Source organism: Prenolepis imparis, unplaced genomic scaffold (assembly GCF_030444845.1).
Source record: "Prenolepis imparis isolate NDT839.2.m4 unplaced genomic scaffold, iyPreImpa1.0 SCAF_8, whole genome shotgun sequence".
Lineage (NCBI taxonomy): Eukaryota > Metazoa > Arthropoda > Insecta > Hymenoptera > Formicidae > Prenolepis > Prenolepis imparis.
This window is the reverse complement of record NW_028141166.1, coordinates 2,606,838-2,614,369: the sequence shown is the minus strand read 5'-3', so window position 1 is coordinate 2,614,369 and position 7,532 is coordinate 2,606,838.

Genomic DNA, 7,532 nt, shown 5'->3' with positions numbered 1-7,532 from the left:
TACCCGTTAAATGCCTAATTTGTAAAAGTTTAGTAAACACCGAATTTCGTCCAATTTTAAATTGTGACACATGCCTAAGTGCCTATGTTCATTTTATGAGGATCTTTAGAGAACATTGCTCTAATGAGATTGCTCATCTAGTAGTAGATGTCGATCATCCAAGAGTTGTATGGCTTTCCGTATATGACCGGGAAACCGGATCAAAAATCAAAATTGATTTCCCCGTAACTTGGTAGCTACTAATATAGTCAATCATTTATTATAAAACCTTATTATATTAAATCATTTTTATTATGTATTATTTTAATTTTAAGGTCACAAGCTTATAGATGAGTTAGTCAGTCGCTATGTAATAATAAAGATAATATGGAACCAAAAAAAAGAAAAATAAAAAAAAAGGGACAGTATACTTATACATAGATATTCTTGTATGTATAAATAATCTTATAAGTAATTAACCCTTCTTTTCATCTCGACCAAACCACTAAGTAGGCGCTCTTACATTCCCACGTAACTCGCCCACTTAACTCCATTCATTTCGCCTAAGACACGCCCTCACCACACTCTCACATCTTTTTCATTATCATATTCATGCCCCTCCTAAACTACGCGCACGCCTCTTTCATCACACTTTCATTTCTCTCATGCCCCCTTACACATTGCATTCATACCCTCATGTATATTCACGTATATATTACTCTTCATAAGTCACGCTAATCAATTAATCCGAATATGTCACAGACACTACGATTACGTACAATTGAGATCTTACAAAATATATTTTTAAGGAATATAATCAAATTAATAAATAAGCGTATAAACAATAATAATAATGTATATACACATAAATATATATTAACTTGGTCTAGAGACCAGTATCAAATGTAAACCTATCTACCTCAATGCTAAATAACCAACTTTCGAATATGCAATTTTAGGAATAGTAATCTTGAAATTTGAACTTCTTCTATTATGAAGTCTACGATTAGAATTAATAAACCATTAACGAAAAAGCAATAAAATCAATATAGTTCTTCCTTTGTAAGAATTTAAGAATACTTCAAAAGAGAGTCTTCTTTGGACCCCTTTCTTTACATCTCTAAATGCTTATAAACGTCCTTGCGACCGGCCTTCACTTTGTCGACGACTCTTAAACCGTAACACGATGAAAGTATCACTCGCTTATCTCCCATGCCTAAACACGATAGACCGCGCGTGGCCTCTTGTGCACAACTAGAATATACCCCTTACAGAATTTCAATATTTTAAAGGAGAATTTTCACGAATTTTGATACGACAAATTAAATAACAGATATAGAATGATCAACTAATTAATTTAATTAGAGTAATACAGGATGTTGGAAATTAGGAAAAGTATAATAAAATATATTTCAGAGTTATAATTAAAATAAATATAATTCGTAAAGGAAATATAAAAAATATATGAAAAAAAAGGGAAAAAAACATTTGTATAAAAATTAAATAAATAGTATGTTATAATAAGTAGGAGAGAAAGATAAACGATCCAATAATTTTCCATGACATTATCAACTTATATTAATTTAGTTAATTATTAACTTTGATAATAGGTAGAAGTTTTCTCTCATTCGGCGAAGGCTGAGACAGCTGGCTTCCCCCATCATGCTTCCCATAGTCCATTTAACGTCTCCTCACTCCACCTCCACGTTGGAAAAACTCCCAACCTGAACAAAAATAATTCTTATTACTATATATGCGTAACTATTTGATAAATAATATTACCCACCTTATAAAGTAAGAATACTTAAGGTACAATAAAATTAACGTAATTTTATTTTCCGTTTAAATCATATTCCACGATTCTTCCTTCTCTTACTTCATCTTCTTCCGTCGTCTTAAATATATTTTCCGAATCCTTGATATATAATTGAAAATTTCCGCTTCTTCTTTTCATACTTCCACATTATCTCACTTTTCTAACACGATTTTCTTGACACCGCTCCGACCCCGATAAGACCCTTCTCCGCACTAGCCAGAATGGTACTGACGATAGACAACGACTCACAGTAAGAACACTCTTATCTATCCTAAACAAGTGACCCTGATGCTAAGACAATGACGATGACGTACAGCAACCGACATCTATAGAATTGCCCGTGTACTTAACGCAAAACAGCGATAACGTACAAATTATTACCTCGTTATTGTTTTTCTTTTATTTTACTAAACGGTCCTCACACCTTTTTAATGTTTAATCTGTTCTAATTCTTTTATTATTTTCAGCCACAGATTTTATACATAATTGAGAAACTTATACCTTATTCTACGCGTACACGCACCTTAACGATAACAATAAAAATTAAAAAGGGGAATTTATACGAATTATAGTAAATACATATAGAATAAGAATAAATATACATGTATATATTTATTATTATGTAATTACAGATATGTTAACATACATCGCGACACTCATACTGCTTGTAAATCCAATGTATGCTCTAATTGGATTCGATTGTGGCGGACAACACCTAAATATTACCTCCGTATCACTGCTCGATGTTGGAGAGTGCAATCTTAACGTTCGGAAATCCAACTTAAGCGATGTCTACATCCAACTTCTACAACTTTCGGACTATAACCATGCTGAAGTTATCCAATGCAAGATGGAAATATCAAGAGCTATTTTCATTGCGGGATGAACTCGCACGTATCCGTGGTTCACAATGGAAAAGCCGATTTTATTCATGAAACTGGATATACACAGTGCCTGAGGATGTTTCAAGACGGAACCTTCTCACTAGGAGCCGACAATGTTATTCAAGGTCTAAGAGTTAATCAGACTGCCTTCCACAGCCTTACCTTAGCTGGCCGCGTTAGCAATGACGGAACCTGTAAGGGTGCCCAATATTCAGACCCTTATGGAACTTGGGACGATGTCGTGGTCTAAGCTGTCGTCAAGGTTTCCTTAAAGTCATCACACGTACCCGTACAACTGAACTCCGGGAAAATAATATTAAAATCTGGAACTAACTGCGCACTAAGCGAAGGATTCCGCCTCGATACAGATGATGGATATACTTATTGGAAACCCGTACCAACATCTGCCTGTAATTTTCACAAATATGACGTTCTTTATGAGGGTCATGCAACCAAGATTACAGACGATTCAATAAACCCTTCATCTCCAATCATCTACAGCCTGACAACATTACTTTCGCACTCACCAAGCCGAGGAACAACCCTTATGTGGATATACTCTATTTCGCACAGTACATCCTAAGCTCTTCATCCTTGAAACCAAAAAAGGAGATACCTTCGCCATTAGAGGTATCATTCCTGTGAATAACTTGGATATCTTCGCATATATGAATTCCAAATTCGTATACGTGGAAAAACATATCCAACAACAAATTACTTCGTTATATCATAACGTAATACAGGTAATAACCAACGCCCTATCATTCGCCACTCTGCAACCAGATGAATTCGCATACCAACTCATGATGCCCGGGTATATGGCAGTCACAACCGGAGAAGTTACTCACATCATCAAGTGTACATCAGTGGATGTCACAGTAAGGAAAACTGAGGAATGTTACACGGAATTACCCATTACTGTTCGTAACAATTCCTTATTTCTCACTCCTAAATCTCGAATAGTCACCAAATTCGGGAATCAAAGAGAATGCACCTACGAATTGCCTACAATGTATCGCATTGAAGACACTTGGGTGCAATTTACACTGGAACCACAAATAAGACATGCACCTCCGCAACAATTAAAACCAATGACTACATTAACTTGGGACTATTTGACACCAGGACCTCTTGCTATTAGCGGAATATATTCCGAAAAGGATATAGAAAACTGAGGGATCATATTATGTTTCCTGCTGAAAGAGCAGCCCTTTTCAATACAATTGCCAGAGGAATCTCCGGTCATCCTATCAATACTAACGCAGTCTCTATATACAACCTACTGGACGAAGCTTCTCTTAATAAAATCGCAGAAAGCGCAGTTTCCCGAGTATGGAACGGATTCGTCTCATTCGGCTCTGCAACCGCTGGAATATTTGGCATATTAGTAATCATTCGTATCATAAAAATTGTTGTTGATACGGCAATCCATGGATACGCTCTGCATACTGCCTACGGTTGGAGCATGCATTTGCTTGGAGCTACTTGGAGTTCCCTCACTCATCTACTACTCCACCTTGCACGAGGACCTGTTGGTAGAGACAGCAAAAATGAAGACGACAAACCACTACCACCGCCTTCAGCTCCTGCGGGACCCCCAGCATCATCAGAAGAAACAACAATCAACGGGTTTCCGGACGAGAACGCATCATCCAACATCGAAACAGCAAACGCGACATTATTCGCTCTGATTATTATTTACAATTGAGAGATCGTCTAAAGAATATAGAACAAATTTCTACGAAAACATCGTAATTTGTTCTTAAATAAGGGGGGAGGTGTGACATCCCGTCTAAATTTAAAATTTATATTTTTAATACCCACTGCGTGCTATCTTTATTCCTGCATTCTATTAACAACTTTACTCTTAATTTTACCTTTAAATTGAACTATTTTGTTTTCTTACATATTAATTATAATAATTCCACTAGAATCTGGGGTCCACCATTCGCAGCCAATCACCGCCATCTAGTTTAATTGGCAATTACAATCTTAACACTAACGATGCGACCAACCAAGCGTCGTCTAGGGACTCCAGAACGCGCGCTTAACCATCTAGAACTAAATAGAATGCTTCATTATAAAATTATATTTAACCACAAATCCTAACAATTAATCAAAGGATCAATATTGAAAATAATCGACCAAACTAGCACAAATTTTTTACTTTATTAAAAGTTACGACGTTTCGACCATATGGTTGTGGTCCTTTTCAAGTACACTTCTGGTTATCTTCACAAAATATTACATAACTCAATCAAAAAACCAAAATCACATGTCAAAGATGGTTGGTCTTTTGTCAAAAATATTAAGGATACTTCTATGAATGATAATGATATAATGATATCGTTAGATGTTAGTGCGTTATTTACAAACGTTCCCAAAGAATTAGTGTTAAATGCTATTAAAAAACGGTGGAACGATATTACTAAGAACACAGATTTCAGTTTAACTCAGTTCCTATACGCAATAGAATTAGTCTTAGATTCAACCAGTTTTATTTTCAATGGTCAGTTTTTTGAACAAATTTTCGGCACACCAATGGGTTCCCCCCTATCACCTATCCTCGCTGATATGGTAATGGATGATCTTGAGACACAATGTTTAGAGTCGTTAAGTTTCACGGTACCTATATATTATAGATATATAGACGATATATTCGCCATAGTACCGCGTAAAAAATTGAGTGAGATATTAGCGACTTTCAATAATTCCCACCAACGCCTGAAGTTCACGTATGAAATTGAGGTTGATTCGTCCATTAATTTTCTAAATACAACGATCACTCGCGTGGATAATATACTTATTACTAATTGGTACAGGAAACCTACTTCGTCTGGAAGATATATTAACTTTTTCTCTAACCATCCTCTAAAATATAAGATCAATACTATTTATAATCTTGTAGATCATGCAATTTTATTATGATAGATTCCACCGTAGTAATATTGATTTAATGTACGATATTTTATTTAACAATTGTTTCCCTAAACACATTATTAAACGACACATACAAAAAAGAATTAATTTTTTAAAAAATCGCAATCACAATAACGATATAGATTTGAACCAAGGGAAATTCGATAGGACGTCCTTTTTGTCACTCCCATATGTTAAAGATACGAATCAAGATTTATGTCGAGTTTTATGTGGAGTTGGTTTGAATGTCGTTTATAAAATTAATAAAAAACTAAATATGTTAATAAAACGCGGCAAAGACAATTTACATAAAGATGACCGAACGAATGTGGTATACAAATTAGATTGTAAAGATTGTAATGCATCATATATTGGACAAACTAAAAGACATTTAAGGACTCGTACGAATGAACAATTTAAAAATATTAAATTACATGAAACAAATCACTCTGTTATAAGTAAACACAAAATAAAATATGGACATGAATTTGATTGGACTAAACTCAATATATTACATAATGAGAAACATGTGCGTAAAAGAGAAATTGCGGAAATGTTCTACATCACAAAATTTAAGAATACAATTAATCTTCAAAAGGACACTGAGAGCTTAAATAATATTTATGATAAAATAATAAAGGTCGTGTAATAAGTTTTCTAATATTGTTAGTTATTGACAAGGTTTCTTATTGACTTAACGTTCTCGCCTTTAATATTGACAACATGTGTGAGCGAATCTTTTGAACATGCTTATCTAATATTCACATTTATAACGTATGTACTCTTTTTCTATGCATATTACTATCTTTAAGCCGTTTAGATTTATAAGTTTAATTTTCAATTGTATTATTTTAGTGTACTTGAAAAGGACCACAACCATATGGTCGAAACGTCGTAACTTTTAATAAAGTAAAAAATTTGTGCTAGTTTGGTCGATTATTTTCAATATTGATCCTTTGATTAATTTACTAGCGATATTACATTTAAAGAATTTATTCTAACAATTAATAATATAAGTTATTATTAAAATATGTGTACCTATATCTAATACTAATCTTAAGATGAGCTTATGATTAACATTTAAACGCAACCATAATCAGCAACCTTAAGCAATGCGATGTAATACAAGGCGTCGTTAAGATAGCTTATCATATTTATAGAATCCTGAGTATGCTAAATTCTTGTACGATAATTAAATTTAAGATATATTAGATATAATATTAATATATATTTTTTAAAAAATAATAATCTATATATTTTTTAAAAATTCGCCAGTCGTAAAAAAAGATCCCAAAATTAAAGAAAACTGAAGTCGTATACAAGATCAATTGTAAAGAGTGTGAATTTTCATATATTGGACAAACTAAGAGACATCTCAATACCCGCCTAAAAGAACATAAAAATAACATAAAATTGCATGAGAGCAATTATTCAGTAGTGAGTAAACATAGAGTCGAATTTAATCACGATTTCGATTGGGATAACCCGATTATTTTGCATAATGAAAAATACACCAGAAAAAGAGAAATAGCTGAGATGTTTTATATAAAAAAGTTTAATAATACCCTTAACCTACATAGAGACACAGAGAATTTAAACATTATATACGATAAGGTTATTAAAGTCGTTTAATGTTTGTTGCTTTAGGACTTAAATATTCACAGTTACGGATTAGTCATGTCATAAGACACACGTATTATATTTATTATTAACCATCCTTACATCGCATATACCATTTATATAATGGCATTTCATTTGACACCGTAATTAATACATCTGACTGTAAGTTCGTCTATACTTTTGTATCCAATCATAACCATGCCATAATATTGTATGTTTAAAATATTGTAATAACTTTTTCAGTTCACATTTGATAATGACCTAAACCTAAGGTCGAAACGTTATGAATTTTATCCAATAAATGAATTCAAATT